Source organism: Gymnoscopelus microlampas, assembly GCF_963454915.1.
Source record: "Gymnoscopelus microlampas genome assembly, chromosome: 17".
Classification (NCBI taxonomy): Eukaryota; Metazoa; Chordata; class Actinopteri; order Myctophiformes; family Myctophidae; genus Gymnoscopelus; species Gymnoscopelus microlampas.
The window spans coordinates 42880989-42899672 of NC_139954.1; the positions used below are offsets into that span (position 1 = coordinate 42880989).

Here is an 18684-nt window from a genome sequence, read left to right on the forward strand (position 1 = left end):
CTATTGAGGAAGATTGCAATATTGAGCGACCCCCCCCCCCCCCCCCCCCCTGATCATCAGTGTCTGAAATAGCACAAGGAGCGGAGCTCATTAAAAACGGGTTGATTAGTTATGCCTGGCAGGCCCATTTTCAGATATAGTGTGTGCAAGTGTGTGAGTGAGTGGAGAGAGAGAGACAGAGACAGAGGGAGAGAGAGAGAGAGAGAGGGAGGACTTTATTAAAATCTGAGGCCATTCGGCATCCCTCAGGCGATCATTTAGTTTCATTAACCCTTTAAGACCGGGAACGCATCTGTGTCATTTTAAGATGTCTTTGGCTATTCAAAAATAGCAGATATACAAGCGCATAGCGCGGCACTCGGTGCCGCGCTATGCGCTTGTATATCTGCTATTTTTGAAAAATCGTGAAAATGTGTGCAAATCTTTGAATATATATGTTTTTGAAGCCAAGCAACATTTTTAACTCAAATCTTTGCTTCGGGGGATTCTACAAATGTCTTCTAAATCATTTTTTTGACAAAACTTATGTTGCTATAAAACTCAAACTTTTTTGAGTTTTATAGCTCCGAAATCATATGTATTTGGCCGTGGACCCTCATCTCAAAATATTTTGTTCTAGGGACCCCCCCAGAGGCAAAGATTTGAGTTAAAATGTATATATATATATATATATATATATATATATATTCAAAGATTTGCACACATTTTCCACGATTTTTTCCCCTAAAATAGCCAAAGAAATCTTAAAAAAGACACAGATGCGTTCCCGGTCTTAAAGGGTTAACCTCTCAGGAGATGACGATGATCAACCTGTATCAGCGCTGATGTAACACATATCAACATCACCGCGCTGGCTGGCGCCCGGCCCATTGGCACACACACTCATGCAACATGCATGCATGACCGCCAATGCCTTACACCCCCCCCCCCCCCCCAAAGACCAGTTTAGTTTGCTTTGCCCGTTTCCTGCCCGCTGCTCTCTCTCTCTCCGCAGCAGCAGCCCGTTGTCCCCGAGCAACAGCCCTGCATGCGTGGATTGCTAAAAACGACTAAGAACGGTACGGAGGAAGCATGTAATGAAGTCATTAGGAAGCGGTATTTAAGCTAATGAACTTGGTCGTGATCTGTCTCTGCACTGCATGCACCACTGTGTAGTGTGTACGTAGAGTATATGCATGTGAGACAGGACATGCCCCAAAAAATAGTTACAGTGGTGTAAAGTAACTAAGTACATATACTCAAGTACTGTACTTAAGTAAGATAGCGCGGCATTCGGTACCGCGCTACGAGCTTGTAGATCCGCTATTTTTTTTTTCTCAAATCTTTGCTTCTGGGGGATTCTACCAATGTCTTCAAAATCGTCCTTTTTTTTTTTTTTTTAAACATATGTTTCTATACCAGTGGTTCTCAAACTTTTTCATGTCAAGGACCCCCAAAATTATATGTATTTGGCCGCGGACCCCCATCTCAAAATATTTTGTGATAGGGACCTCCCCCCTCCCCCAAGAAGCAAAGATTTGAGTCAAAAACGTGCCCTTTAAAAATAAATTATATTCAAAGATTTTCTTAACATTTTCACGATTTTTCAAAAATAGCGATGTGGGCTTGTAGAAATCTGAAAACAAGAAAGAATGACATAGATGTCATGATGGACAGCGCAGGACCCCCCCACCCCCAAAAAAAGAAAATAGTTTTGGGGGTACAAATGCATGGGATGAAAAAAAAAAAAAAAAAAAAAAAGGAGGTCCGCGGTCGTCCCCCCCCTTAGGGTCCCTGGAGACCCTTGGGGTCCCTGGGGGTGACCTACAGACACGGCGAAGGAAAACTGTAAAGCCACAGCCATGCGATGTTGCACATGAACTCTGCAGCCGCACTGAGCAGAGATGCTCATAGGCCTGCGTCCTGCGTCGCTGACGCACAATATTGTGAAGACGCATTCATGACACCGTCGTGCCGTCGTGGCGTCGCACTAGAGTTGTCACCAACAACAGAGAAAAATATAAAAACCAGAAAAAGTGCTCCTCGGAGCACAGGTCTCCGCCAGGTCAGGTAGGTTATGTGGGCCAGCAATTTTCGGAATTCGCCAATCAGGATGGATATAAAAAATTTGACAGATCCATCTTGATCACTTGACTATAGAGATCATGTGTACTGATTTGCATCACTGGGTGAAAAAGGTGATATACCTGGATACGTGGGCAAGGCATACACCCACCAAACATAAATGATTGGTGGAAGTATTTCAATGAATGCGGGAGAGGACTGTTTACCTAAAAATGCCTTTAAGATACCTGGATATGCGTCTCTCTTTTCTCTGCTAGGAATCTCCCTTACATATGTAAATTAGAGGTTTGTTCAAACAATGGGAGGTGTGGGGTTCAGAGTGGGGGGGGGGCTCAGAGAGAGAGAGAGAGAGAGAGAGAGAGAGAGAGAGAGAGAGAGAGAGAGAGAGAGAGAGAGAGAGAGAGAGAGAGAGAGAGAGAGAGAGAGAGAGAGAGAGAGAGAGAGAGAGAGAGAGAGAGAGAGAGAGAGAGAGAGAGAGAGAGAGAGAGAGAGAGAGAGAGAGAAACAGTGTACCAAAGTTGCATTGTGACATTCAAGGAAAAGCTAATACAAATATTTAAAAAAAAAAAATGTGTTCTTAGGTCTTGCATAGGTGAGCAGTGTTAGTTTACAGAAAGGACATACTAATAAAGCATGACACAAACACACACACACACACACACACACACACACACACACACACACACACACACACACACACACACACACACACACACACACACACACACACACACACACACACAGAGAGATCAGAGTGCAGTCTTGGGGCAAATATTGTACTTTTACTCCACTACAATTATTTGAAAACTTTAGCTACTAGTTACTTTGCAGATATAAATGATTACATTATAAAACATACATTAACCACTTTAGCCTTATTTTATACCTAGGCTATTTGAAAATAGCCGATCTACAAGCTCACAACGCGTCGTGTTGTGAGCTTGTAGATCGGCTATTTTCAAACATTTTAGTACTTGAACACATTTTGATACCAATACTTTTGTACTTTTACCAAGTACGTTTAAGGGTCATTAAATGGTTAAAATTATATCACAAACAAGGCTTACTTTATGTGTGTTTTCGTGTGTATTTTGGGGGGTAGAGATTTACATGCAGGCACAACATTTGCATGAAAGGTGTTGATGGGTTCAGTGGCCCTATTGTCTCAGGTCTCTCAGACAATAGGAGCTCCACCTCTATCACCATATTAACCACTTTAGCCCTATTTTATACATAGGCTATTTGAAAATAGCCAATCTACAAGCTTGTAGATCTGCCATTTTCAAACATTTTAATACTTTCACTTTTGGTACTTTAAGTATATTTTGATGCCAATACTTTTTTTAAACTTTTACTCAAGTAACATTTTGAACACAGGCCTTTTACTTGTTTTATTATGTTTATATTTTGTTTGTATTTTTATATTGTGGTATTGCTACTTTTATTTAAGTAAAATAACTGAGTACTTCTGCCATCACTGCCAAAAATACAGGTTACCACCAGTCATGTGGTTAATAAACTATTTAGTTTGTTTTCTAGTCTAGGCCCAGTAGTGCTCAAAAGAACAAAATGTAATGGACTTTTCTTGTAACAAGTAAGAGCATTTCTACATTACACTATTGATACTTTTACTTAAGTATAAAATGTCAGTTCTTTTTTTGTGCTTGTTGTTTAGTGCAAAGCATTAGTACCTCTACATAGTAACGTTTAACTTGTTAAAACTAACTAAACTAAGTAAATAGTTTATTTCCAATCTTTCTCTCTCTCTCTCTCTCTCTCTCTCTCTCTCTCTCTGACTGCCAACATTTAACATGCACATTCAAATGGTGGGGAGGGGAACATTTGTGTCTATCCAATCAGATGTGTCCAAACAGAGTTTTCAAACATTTGAACTGTTTGGGCGGTTGGGTGAATTCATTCTTCTCAACCATGTACTGCTGGCCTGTTGGTGTTTTTGGACTAGCTTTGTAAATGGTAAGCTGCTATTTTATCTAATTGTAAATCATTAGTAGGTTATACTGTTTATTGTATTTACTTTGATCAGTTCTCTACAGTCTGTTTGATCAGTTGTAGGCTAGTGTTCCTTTACCTGTATGAGTTCAGATTGTTTTAAAACATGTGGCCTAGTCAAGTAGCTAGTCAATTCATATGCCATGATTTAATTTGTCAGCATAATGCAGTATAGTAAAATACACAGACTTTATACATTTTAGTAACTAAAGTTGGATTGCTTTGTAGTTTGTCTTTACTGTGGCTATATTGAATACAATGGCAAAGCATTGCTTCATCCCACTAACCCCTAAAATGATATTTGCAGGGAGAATTCCATTGATTTCCCCACTGTTGACGAGGAAGTTTTATAAGGTACTACACACCCACACTCTTCATTTAACTTTTTTTTGTGCACTCCTGTTTCAGTTGAAGTTTTCTGAGTTGTAATTGCTGTTATATTATTTTACAGTTGTTGGCACCCAGCGGTACATGTGTGAGGACCTTTCGGAGTTTTAACAGGTAATCTCCAGAATAAATTGCAATTTGCAGGACAATGGCTTGGTTTTCAGCAGAAGATTCAGCAGACAGTCAGCAGGCAATACACACACACACACACACACACACACACACACACACACACACACACACACACACACACACACACACACACACACACACACACACACACACACACACACACACACACACACACACACACACACACACACACAGTAGTGTGGTAGAGTGTGGTAATTGTATTAACATTGTTGTGTTCCGGTTTCAGTGGTTTTGTGGTTTAATTGTAATTCTTTTTTTCTTCTTCTGTTTTTCTTCAAGGCTTCAAGGACTGCCATTTTGGATCTTCAGCCCTCCAGCAGTCCAAAGTTCAGGAGATCATCTCCAAAAAGGACACAGAGCAACTCCAAAGATGGACTTCCATTTTGGATCTTCAGCCCTCCAGCAGGAAGAAGTTCACAAGATCATCTCCAGGACCTTGTACCAAACGCTGTGTTCTCCAGGACCCAATGCTTGACGACAAAGAGCTTGAGGACTATGTTTTTAGTGCAAACATTTTAACTCAAATCTTTGCTTCTGGGGTCCCTGGAACAAAATATATTTCTTTATTTTCTGTATTTCTTCCTGTGGATTATACCAGGGACACATGACTTGGATTTAGCTCTTCCTTGGACCCAGCCACCGTGGATTACATGAGTAGCCTACAAGTGACTTTGTTTTCCTTTTCCCGCTATTTTTCTTTGCTCTTCTTCATGTCACTACTTGCTGACTATATGTCACTAACGTCCATAAGTATATCATGCACAGTATACATTGCTGCTATGTTCATGCACATATCTTATCCCAGGTACTAGTGTGAGTATATAGACACAAATTTCACCCACTTTTTTTAATTAAACCTGTGATGTGACAATAAACCTGATTCTGATTCAGAATATTTGAATATATATTTTTTAGAGTGAACATTTTTAACTCAAATCTTTGCTTCTGGGTCCCTGGAACAAAATACTTTTCTTTGAAACAGTTTACCTTATCTGTGTGCTCCTGTTCCATTGTTTTGTATACATTTATTTTTCTTGATCAATAAACATAATTACATGAGTTCTGCCTATGTGTTTTTCTATATTGTTTGTGTGTGTGGATATATATATATATATATATATATATATATATATATATATATATATATATATATATATATATATATATATATATATATATATATATATAAATTAGTGCAGGTGGTGGGGGGGAACTATAAACCACCCCTCCCATTGGGGGTGGGGGGGGGGGGGGCAAGCCACAGCCCCTGGGGGGGGGGGGGCTTTAAACCACCCTTCCCACTGAGGGGGGGGGGGGGGGGGGGGTATAAACTAGGGGGTTTATACAAGAATTAGCATGCAGAATGTGGGGTGGGTGGGTGGGGTTATAAGCCACAGCTTCCAATCAAATGTAGTTTTCTGCACATGCTCAGAAGTGGTTGGGGTGGAAGGGTGAGAGGGGTGGGAGGGGTGGGTGTGTGAGGTCCTTGCTGGCAGACATGCAAATGAAGGTCTCAGAAATGGTACATACACCTGAATATGTGGGAGGTATGTGGGAGGTGGTACATTAATGAATGAGGGCAGCATACACACACATACTCCCTTAAGTATCAGGGGTATGCCTGAGGGATACCCTCCCAAAATCATTGCTTTTCACCCAGTGCATGTTTGGACAAAATTAAAAGTAATATAAAAAAGAAACATCTGCCTCCTGGTGGCGCTATAATAGGGCAATGTTAAAAGGGTGGCGTTTGTTCTTCAACGTAGTGCAAATGTGCGTGCAAAGTTCCACCACAATTGGACGCTGTGTTCATGATTTGCGGCATTTTGTTCAAAGCGGGCCACTCCTGCAAACTTTAGATGTCAATGTTAGCCAATCACGATGGAATATGAAATATCAAACAGATGCATCTTGATCACATGACTATAGAGATCATGTGTACCGATTTGCGTGAAATTTGGAAAAAATGTGAAGGCTTAATCTAAAAAAAAAAAAGTTTTACATAAGTCGGCCTCCTGGTGGCGCTATAAAAGGCTAATATGAAAAATGCAGGGCAGATATTTTTCCTTGGCCTCTAGGGAGTATGTGTGCAAAGTTTCACGCAGATCGGTGCAGATAGTTAAAAACACAAATCTGCCTTTTATAGCGCCACCATGAGGCTGATTTGAACATTTTCAAATGGCATTTCTTCCTCGGCCTAGTGGGAACATGCGTGTTAAATTTCACATAAATCACAAGCTGCGTTCATGATTTGAGGCATTTAGTTCAAAATGGACCAATCCTGCAAACTTTGGAAGCCAACCTTAGCCAATCAGGATGGAATATGGAAAAGCAGGCAGATCTGTGTTGATCACATGACTATAGAGATACTGTGCACCGATTTGCGTGATGTTTGGATAAAATCTGTAGGAGTACTGTCCAAAAATGTCTTTTGCACAAATCAGCCTCCTGGTGGCGCTATAAAAGGCCCATGTGAAAAATTTGGGGCAGAGGTTCTGCTCTGGCATCCAGGGAGTGTGTGTGCACAGTTTCACTGCGATCAAGCCAACGGTGCCAGAGATTAGCTGTTCACAGACACACGGACACACACACACACAGACACACGGACGGACAGGGGGTAAAACATACTCTCTCGCCATGCCTTCGGCCTGGCGGAGACAATAATTTGCGATAAAATTATTAGTGCACGATAAGTATCGGCCCGATAATTATCGGTTCGATATCAGGAATTATGACGTCATCACGATAAAACCGATAACATTAATAATAGCTCCGATAATATATAATATTTGTCAACTGTGATCTGCATGGACTCTCAGTTAGACACCGTTGTACTGGAGAAGTATAACTCTCGGTTAGACACCGTTGTACTGGAGAAGTATAACTCTCGGTTAGACACCGTTGTACTGGAGAAGTATAACTCTCGGTTAGACACCGTTGTACTGGAGAAGTATAACTCTCGGTTAGACACCGTTGTAGTGTTGTGCTAGTGGTGTGCTAGTTACTGAAAACCAGTGACTAGTTACCATTACTAGTTACTTGTCATGTAAAAGTAACTCAGTTACTTTACTAGTTACTTACACCAAAAAGTAATGCGTTACTGTGAAAAGTAACTTTGAAGTTACTTTAAAAAAGAAAGGGCTCCCATTATTGCCCTTATAGCCTTCATTTCAGTACTGTTATTGCATTGGAGAATAATACAATCTGTTGATCAACTTGACATGCATTTGCATCACTGAACTCTGCTAAGCAATGTGGTCAATACCAGGGGTTACGATATAGGATTGTAACCTGCTGGTCCCAATGTCCGGAATGAATCAAATGTATCAGACATCTGATAAAAAATACCGGTCATAACTATATTTAAGCATTAATTACAATTAAGCAGGTGCGTAAATACAGCCTAACACTTAGGCCTACAGCATTATATTTTGGATTGAGCTATTTGAACATGAACCATGATGAACGAGTAATATACACATTTTATATACAGTAGCAGGGTCATCTTGCACAAATACATTAATTACCTACACTTGTGCCTGGCAATGTCCTTCTCACCCATTGACTTGCATGTTAAATGATGGCGTTTCCCCTTAAAAAATAATCGATCATTTCAGGAGCAAGAGCTTAAAAATCTATTCTAAATCTAGTCAACAAGGCCTGCAGTAGGCTATGCACTGGACAAATATGCATGACATTATTTCAATACACTAAAAACCAGTGGTGGAAAGTAACTAAGTACATTTACTCAAGTACTGTACTTATAAGTACAATTTTGAGGTATCTGTACTTTACTTGAGTATTTCCAATTTCCAATACTTTTACTACTACTCCACTACATCTCAGAGGCAACTATTGTACTTTTACTCCACTACATGTATTTGAAAACTTTAGTTACTAGTTACTTTTCAGATATAAATTATGATATAATGAAACATACATTAACCACTTTAACCCTATTTTATACCTAGCCGGTCTACAAGCTCACAACGCGTCGCATCGCGACCCGTTGTGAGCTTGAAGATCTGCTATTTTCAAATATTTAGTACTTTTACTTTTGGTACTTTAAGTGCATTTTGATGCCAATACTTTTGTACTTTTACTCAAGTAAATTTTGAATTCTGGACTTTTACTTGTAGCAAGAGTATTTCTATATTGCAGTATTGGTACTTTTACTTAAGTAAAGAATTTGAGTACTTTTTCCACCACTGCTAAAAACATGGGAAATGTTAGAGGGAGTAATAGCCACGGATACACGACGGTCGACTGTCACGACCGTCATGGATGAACTTCAACCTAGTGTTTGCACTTTCTCCATTTATGACCCGTACATCTACATAAACGTTCATATTTCAAAGATAAAGTGCTTATCCCATGGCGACGGAGGTTACATGTATATATGGGCTCTCAAAAGTACCTGTATCATCCGTATTGTTCAATAAAAAGCATTTTAATCTGATCGGTGGCCATATGCTTTTAACAGAGTGACCCTATCGGTTGGTAGGTGTATTGCACTCGAATACATTATGAAAAAATGGCCACTAATCGGATTACAATGCTTTTCATTGAACAATAGTATAGTTCAGCTTGGGAAAAGCAGCCTTTAACGGGTTTGGGTACGTGGTTCATAATCACCATTGCGTTATCGTGGTTATCTCTCTCTCTCTCTCTCTCTCTCTCTCTCTCTCTCTCTCTCTCTGGACCTCACTGTCCATGAAAAGAATGTCGGGGACTCGGGGCTCCCGAAAATTATCTCGCAGAATCGCTGCTGCGCTGAAAATAGCAGATCTACAAGCTCACAACGCGTAGTGATGGGACCTGTTGTGAGCTTGTAGATCTGCTATTTTCAAATAGCCAACGCAGCCATGCAGATCTGCAAGCCTAACCGAATGACTGTTAAAGCAGTTTGTTTAAATTACTTTATAAAATGTTATATTTTCACAGGGATTATTTATTAGTGTAGATATACATTTTGGAGTGGATATATGTGTCCAGATGCCTGTCAGACCGTCTGCTCCGCAGGTCTAGAATGGAATAAACGGGCGCAGCCAACGTCAACAATTGGTCTCGACCAGACGTGAGATCTCAGCGTAAAGTAGGATGAAGCCCACGTCAGGATATATTGATAAATGCCGAAAGGTGCGGTGATATCGCCGTACGTTCATTATTCGGGCTACACCGCGTTGATAAATGAGGGCCACTGTGCCTTAACTCCGCCAGACAGCTTTTTGTGTATTTACTATGAATATCGCCCCTATACTTAAGGCTGACAAATAACGTAATACACATCCATTCTCTCTCTACGTCCTGCGTGTCTGGAGGATGTTGGGTCTTTTGAGCAATTGAGCCAATGTGTATTCTCAGAATCCCATTTCACACTCGAGTGTGAAATGTGTCTGTCTGTGTCCCTCATTCACAGAACCGGTTTATTGACATAAGCGCACAATATAAACACCACACACATGTCCTGGCCTGAGTGGCCTCGTTCTCTTCATGTTTGATTCTTGAGACAGCAGAGAGGCAGCAATGGCACCAGCGTAAAAAAAAAAGTTTGTCCAGAGCAAACTCAGCGACGCGAGGACGCCTAAACGAACGGTCGCCTAAACCACTTTCAGGGCAAGCTGCTTCAGGCTGCAGCATCAGTCCTGCTTGGTAAAATAAAGGCTGAACTCAGTGGACATTGGACAATATTTTGCAATAGGCCTACTCGCGTATAAAGATTTCCCGCTTTCCAAACGGGAACTAGTTGCAGTTTGTATTCGATTCATGGAGGATGGAGGACTCATCAAAGAGCGGGCAGTGGAATTTATTGACACCGCGGATTTGACTGCACGGTGCATCACAAAGCGCTCCTAAAATAAACCTTTCCGAGCGCACTTTATGTACACTGCAATTCTCACTGGCTAAATGTAGTGCTTTGCACTCTGTAGCCTAACAAAGCATCCCTGGATATTAGCAATACATTGCCAGCTTTGTTTTTGTGTATCAAGTGGTCCCCCCCCCTTTTTCTCTCTCATGTAGCCTACTGGTGCAGCGATATGCTTGTGGTTCAAGAAAGTACAAAATAAAAGTCTTTGAGTCGTTGTCACGGACCCGTGTCTAAGCTAAAACATAAACATGTAGGTCGCCTACATAGGCTACTTTGGTAAATAAATCTGGTTATTTGAAGAGGAGGTTATTCAACTCTCCAGCTGTCTATCTGCGACTCTCTCCCCCCCGCCGCCCCTTGCGCTTCAACTACATGCAAAAAGGCCGTTCGCAGCTCGCGATGCTTAAATGAAGAAATGTGCACAGAAAATCATCTAAAACTATGCTAAATAAACCCCAAATAAAAATCAAAAATAAAAGCGGGGCTTTATTGTGGCTTAAATAGATTCAAGTCAACACTTATTAATGTTTTGGTGCATTCTATAATTTAATACAAAATTCTGATGCCTCCATAGTCTATAGTCTACATGTCTACTCAGTGGTGGAAAGTAACTAAGTACATTTACTAAAGTACTGTACTTGAGTACAGTTTTGAGGTATTTGTACTTTACTTGAGTATTTCCAATTTACAATACTTTTACTTCTACTCCACTACATCTCAGAGGCAAATATTGCACTTTTACTCTACATTTAGTTGAAAACTTTAGTTACTAGTTACTTTTCAGATATAAACTATGATATAATGAAATATACATTAACCACTTTAGCCCTATTTCATACCTATAGGCTATTTGAAAATAGCAGATCTACAAGCTCACAACGCGTCGCATCGCGACGCCTTGTGAGCTTGTAGATCGGCTATTTTCAAATATTTGTAGATCGGCTATTTTCAAATATTTAGTACTTTTACTTTTGGTACTTTAAGTACATTTTGATGCCAATACTTTTGTACTTTTACTCAAGTACATTTTTAATTCTGGACTTTTACTTGTAACGGAGTATTTTTATATTGCAGTATTGGTACTTTTACTTAAGTAAAGAATTTGAGTACTTTTTCCACCACTGTGTCTACTTCTCTGCAGTGCCTGAGTGCCTGTGACAACAGGCAGCCGTTCCAAATTTTTCGGAGCAAAGAGGGGGCGTCTCCCTGCATGAATCCAAGTTGCAGCAACCAATCGGTGTTTGGAGCAAAGAGGGGGCGTCTCCCTGCATGAATCCAAGTTGCAGCAACCAATCGGTGGCAACCAGACCCTTTTTTAGCAAGCCGGCCCACTTTTTCCCACAAACAGAGAGTCCCTGACCAAATCACGCCCCGTTACGCCCCTTTTTCGCCTAAGCCACCTCCTCTCTTTATAAGCCTGCAGAGGTTACATCCCACATACCTCAGTTGCCTTTCATCTCTCTCCATAGAGGACAGCTCGCTTCGCTTGAGCTGTCCTAAAAAGCCACAGATGCATCCTCTGATTGAATGGGTTAACTGTGAGTGGTCAAAACATTGAGTGGTCCAAACAGTGGTCAAAACATTGAGTGGTCCAAACAGTGGTCAAAACATTGAGTGGTCCAAACAGTGGTCAAAACATTGAGTTTTTCTTTCATTGTTGTTTTTGTTTTGGTCTTTTTTGCACGGAGCAGCATGCTGGTCCCCGCTCAAATAAACTGCGCCAAAGGCTTCATTTGGAATGACGCTGCATAATTCTAGATTAAAAAGCTGTTGACTATAATGACATGGCCAAAATACGGACACCAGTTGAGAATGTTTTAATGAAGTGCTCTTCAGTGCTGTCCTCTTGGTCTGGGCACACGCCACACAGACACACATGCAGGAGATATGACAGCAAACAGCCAGCCAGAGATGGTCTACTGGTTAATGATCCAATCTGTGCTACCAGCTGCTCTACAATTCATTCCTCTCAGAACCTCCCCTAACATGGCTTCCACTCAGCAAACCGTCAGTGTTTAACAGTAACACTCACAGAGTTAAATTATATTTAAAAACATTTAAACGTTTAAATTATATTTTTTGGGGTCTTTTCTGCCTTTATTTATAGTGTATATAGTGGAGATGGACAGGAAACAGAGAGAGAGAGAGAGAGAGAGAGAGAGAGAGAGATGGGGAGAGACATGCATGCAGCAAAGATCGTCGGGAACGGGACTCGAACCCGCGATGCACTTAGAGCCTAAGTGCCCGCCCGGATCGCTAGGCCAACGGTCCGGGCGTTATTTTTTCCTTTTACATTTTAACCCATTAACACCTGGAACGCATCTGTGTCACTTTAGATTTCTCTGGCTATTCAAAAATAGCAGATTTATAGATCTGCTATTTTTGAAAAATGTTGAAAACATTTTTTTTTTTTTCAAAAAACGTAGGATTTAGATTTTTAAGAATCGCCTCAGGTCTCAATGGGTTAAAAATAAATAGCCGATCTACTGTATAAGCTCACACCGCTTGTGGGCTTGTAGATCTGCTATGTTCAATACTTTTGTGTGACACTCTTACTCTGTATAGTGGTGAAGTAATGAAATACGGAGATACATACGGATATACTATGCTTTTAACTACGACCAGAGAACAGAACATCATTTTACTCCTGTAACTTTGCTACACTGGCTGCCTGTCTTGTCATTCATTTTACTGATGGCTTTTTTAAGGCCCTTCATGGCCTGGGCCCCTAATTACTTTTTGGAGTTATAAACCCACTCATGAGGCTGTGTGTATAGTCCAGTCTGAAGACAAAGACAGTGACCGTGCCTTTGCTGTCATGGACTCTGGAACAACCTGCCTGAATCACTGTCTTCTTCTAAATCACTTCTTAAAATGTACTTTTATTGAAAGGCCTTTCCATAATTAATTTAACCCATTCAAACCGGGAACGCATCTGTGTAACCACTTTAACCATTATTTTATACTTTGGCTATTCAAAAATAGCAGATCTACAAGCTCATAGCGCGGCACCGAGTGCCGCGCTATGAGCTTGTAGATCTGCTATTTTTGAAAAATCTCAAACATTTGTGCAAATATTTGAATATATATATTCTTAAAGGGAACATTTTTTACTCAAATCTTTGCTTCTGGGGGTCCCTGGAACAACATATGTTGAGATGGGGGTCTGCGACCAAATACATATAATGTTGGGGGTCCTTGCCATGAGAAAGTTTGAACACCACTGACATAGCAACATAATGTTTTTCAGAAATCTGTTTTAGAAGACATTAGAATCGGCCTCAGGTGATAATGGGTTAAGATCATAATTGAAGTGCTTTCCCTTCTGACCATACGGGGCACCATGCATGCACGACAAATGCTAAACGTTGAACCGTATGTCGTACAATCACTATTTCCCCCCCGACAGACGCATTGGGTATTGATGGTTTGCAACGCGCACTTTGCAAAGCGGACTGACTGGATCAGCTGGTTGCCATGCTCTGGCTGCCTATAGCTCTATAACTACATGATTATATTTTCATGTCAATTTAGACAGACATGGTGGCCGCTGTCACTTACATTATTCCTGCCCTGATTGTATGTTGTTCCCAGTCTGCTCTCGTACAAACATGATTGACACGAGGCATTAACGAACAGCATCCTTTATCATATAGCCTTTCAAACCGTTTGCACATGTGTGCCTGTTAATAAATGCACACACAATGTCTAAAACAATGTCACCATGCACGCACGCGCACACACACACACACACACACACACACACACACACACACACACACACACACACACACACACACACACACACACACACACACACACACACACACACACACACACACACACACACACACACACACACACTCTTTCGTAAATATCAGAATTCTAAAGCAAGAAACTGAAAAGGAAGACATATTTGGCCCCAAACCCCCATCTGAAAATATTGTGCCAGAGACCCCCAGAAGAGAAGATTTGTGTTAAAATATTCCAAATGTTTCACAATACTTTCAAGATTTTTCAGAAATGTTCAAACATAACAGATGTACAAGCTCACAGTGCGGTGTGAGCTTGTATACATCTGCTATTTTTTGAGTATAGCCAACGTATTATTGGTTTAAACATTTTTGGAATTTAGCTGGGGACCCCCTGGAACCCCCCCCCAAAGACCCCTGGGGGTCCCCGGACCCCACTTTGAGAACCAATGCCTTAGGGGTCCCGGACCCCCTGTTAAAGACACCCTGTACCAAAGGAAAGACAGGGGATCAACAACATCAGTGTCAATCATCCACGCAATCTGTCTATTAGATTATGACAGAGTATATTGTGTGGAAAGTTGATATTTTGATCCGAGGGTGATGGTGCTAGAGGAAAGGCCAGGGGGTCAAACGGTCGGATTTCATTCCTCTGGGGAACATGAACATGCTCTGCAAGTTTCCACGTATCGTTGTTGCCAGGCAGAAACCTCTTATCTCCATATTTAAACTTTTTTGTTTTTTTGGTAAATGAATGCCCTACTTGATCGTACTAAAAATCAGCAAAAGTAGCAAATCTGCAAGCTTGAAACGCGGTGCAAAGCCACGTGTTTTGAGCTTGTAGATCTGCTACTATTGCTATACTTTTGAATTTGAATCCTGAAAAGCAGTGGTGCAAAGTATATTTACTCAATTACTGTCAGTGGTGAGCTGTGGATTTTTGAACTAAGGGTACTGTATTTTATGACGTCACGCGCGCGCACATAGCCACTCAGCTCAGTGCTAGTTGAAATACTGTATTCAACATGTGATTATTAATGTAATCATATGTATTATTATTTTTGTTGTATTGTTGCATTGTTAATTTGTTGTTTTTATTTTTGTTTCAAATTAATTATTTTATTTTCCTTTTAATTTTATATAAAAGCCCTTTACATAGACTCACCCACACATAAGTAGGCCTACTTAAAATAATCAGACAACTTGTCTTTGTCTTGTCTCAGAGAACTGGGTCCTCTGCTAAGCGATCCCCTTCACACCTTGCAGTGCAGAGATGTTGTCTGTCATTGTGAGAGGAATGTAACACATTCAATTCAAGTCCGTGTCTTTTCTCGAGTAGCCTAATGTTATGCAAAGCAGCCAGGTAGACGCTATTGAGAACGGCTCGCCACTGACGGCGCGAACCTTGAGAGGCTATTGTTTTTAAACTTTAAGGCGTTAAAGACCGCCGCTGACGGTGCGTGCACGCGCGCCCCCAGCTCCCACAGTGTCAGAACTAAGGGTACGCCGTACCCCCCCGTACCCCCTACAGCTCAACCCTGATTACTGTACTTAAGTACAATGTTGAGGTATTTTCTTTTTTTACTTCACTGGAGTATTTCCAGTTTTCATTAGTTTTACTTCTACTCCACTACATCTCAGAGGCAAATATTGTACTTTTACTCCACTACTATTATTTGAAAGCTTTAGTTACTAGTTACTTTATAGATTTGAATTATTATTACAAAACATACATTACCCACTTCATCCCTATATACATTTCGGTAATTTGAAAATAGCCGATCTACAAGCTCACAATGCGTCGCATAGCGACGCATTGTGAGCTTGTAGATCTGCTATTTTCTAAAGATTTTTATACATTAAGAAAACCTGTGGAATGGGACATTCTGCTACTTTGAATATATCTACAAGCTCTACAAGTGTTGCATAGCGACACACTGTGAGCTTGTAGATCTAATATTTTCTAAAGATTTTTATACATTTTATACATGTGAAAACCTGTGAAATGGGACATTCTGCATAATGACTACTTTCTACTTTTAGTACTTTAAGTACATTTTGATACCAATACTTTTATACTTGTACTCAAGTCAATTTTGAATTCCGGACTTTTACTTGTAACAGAGTATTTCTACAGTATGCAGTATTGATACTTATACTTAAGTAAAACATTTGAGTACTTTTCCCACCACTGCTGATAAGTAAGCGTTGTGGACATATGAGGTTGTTCCACCCTGACAGAGACGATATCTTGTGTGGAAATGTGGACCTAAGGGAAGGGTGGCACCAGAGGAAAAGTTCACAGGGTCGCCGAAAACAATCCAGCCAGCAGTTTTCATCATATCTTGTTTGGGAACCAGAGTGTTGGCCTGACAGACCTTAGACATTAGGGCTGGGTGACATCATGGACAAATCACCATTTTTTTGGAACGGCCTCTCATTCCACGGCACCGATATCTGGAGTCCTAACAATCTTGTTGCCAATAATTAAGCTATAATATATGTGTGTTTAAATTATCCTTTCTGCGTATAGGGCACAACAAAAAAATGATATACTCAAAGAATGCACTTAACCCTTTAAGACCGGGAACTCGGGAAATCTGTATAATTTTACGGATTTCTTTGGGTTATTCAAAAAATAGCAGATCTACAAGCTCATAACGCGGCACCGAGTGCCGCACTATGAGCTTGTAGATCTGCTATTTTCTTTTTAAATCGTGGAGAATTTGTGCAAATCTTTGAATACAATATATTTTTTTGAAACAACATTTTTAACTCAAATCTTTGCTTCTGTGGAGGTCCCTGGAACAAAAAAAAATCCCAAAATTATATGTATTTGTCCGGCGATACCCCCCCCCCCCCCCCATCTCAAAATGTGTTGTGCCAGGGACCCCCAGAAGCAATGATTTGAGTTCTGTTTCAAAAAAAGATATGTAATTTGAAAAAAATAAATAAATATATATATATATATATATATTCAAAGTTTTCATTATGAAAACAAAAATAGCAGATCTACAAGCTCACAGCGCGGCAATCTGTGCTGCACTTTAAGCTTGTAAATCTGCAATTTTTGAATAGCCAAACTGTCCACCACTGCGCCCGCAGGTGAAGTGGAGGGTAGATGAAAGGAATGAGGAGTGTGAGGAGACGAGGTATATGGACAGTGTCACGTCATGCCCCTGGTTTCTACAGACCGTATAAATGAAGCCTATTTATCAGCCATTTCAAATCCGCCATCTTTCTATATCCGGTTTAGAAATGCTGACAGAGATTAATGCTATTGGCTGCAACCGCATCGAGGGCGGGTCTTCACTCGGTAGAACCAGTAGAGGCCGTAGAAACATAGTCTACTTAATCATGAATTTTAATATAAATGGGACCATAATTTACCAAAATACATATCATGGTGATTGAAAGAAGACTTTAAACCAACGACTGGAAGCATATAATATTCATGACAATGTTTATTAAGGTAATAAAATCAAGTGTAAAGTTCGGAAACCCATCGTTCAAAAACCCATCCGCTTGAATAGAGCCTAATTGTTTCTGCAACCAGCAGGGGTGAAACAGCGGTGTAACAGTGAGACTATACAGGCCATTCATATGAACCGTCACACTTCTTCTATAGCCTCAATTTACAAGCCGGATGCTAGCCCCTTGAAAGTGTCCCACACCTCAAGCAGAGCCCTTTTGTTTATCCGCAAATGGACCATGAATATACGGCACCATTACACTGCCTCTCAAATATTTGGCAGTCCTTCACCTTTTTCACTTTATCTACTTCTCCCTCCATGCATGCATTCTTCCCAGGCTTTGTTCCCCCGTCTGAATGTGCTAAGCTGTTAACCCATTCAATCCAGGAACACATCTGTGTCATTTTAAAGGAGTAGTTCACCCAAAAAATGACTTATTTTCTATCAATTGCAGACCCCATGAAGCCTTGAATCCATGGATTTATTTGTGTTTTTGTCGCATTCCTAAGCTAATAATTTGATTCCTGTCTCCTACCGGCTAATGTATCCGGTAGGAGACACAAAGTAGATTCTTTGTGTCTCCTTCCGGAAATACACCCGGGCATCAAATTATTGGCTTAGGAATGCGAAAAAAACAACAAAATAAATCCATGTATTCAAGGCTTCATGGGGTGTGCAATTGATAGAAAATAAATATTTTTTTGGGTGAACTCCTCCTTTAAGATTTCTTTGGGCTATTAAAAAATAGCAGATCTACAAGCTCATAGCGCGGCACCGAGTGCCGCGCTATGAGCTTGTAGATCTGCTATTTTTTGAAAAATCTTGAACATTTGTGCAAGTCTTTGAATATATATTTTATAGCGAACATTTAAAAAAAATGTTTTCAAAATCCTAACAGTTTATGTTGCTATATCAGTGGTGCGCCAACTTTTCCATGTCAAGGACCCCCCCAAAATGATATGTATTTGCCCACGGA

General features: G+C 40.5%; 1 protein-coding gene and 1 long non-coding RNA gene across 2 annotated transcripts in view; one reads left to right on the forward strand and one right to left on the reverse strand.

The window, feature by feature from the left end:
• Positions 1–18007, reverse strand: part of gypc (glycophorin C (Gerbich blood group)) — a 42042-nt gene extending 24035 nt beyond the window's left edge. The window contains exon 1 of the mRNA XM_084083605.1: positions 17999–18007. The gene's annotated coding sequence lies outside the window, so the exon portion shown is untranslated. The remainder of the gene's footprint in view (positions 1–17998) is intronic.
• Positions 3914–5311, forward strand: LOC311064692. Its single transcript, XR_014602741.1, has 4 exons — positions 3914–4038; positions 4382–4428; positions 4526–4575; positions 4894–5311. It is a non-coding gene; the product is annotated as an uncharacterized lncRNA (long non-coding RNA).
• Positions 18008–18684: the final 677 nt, after the last annotated feature.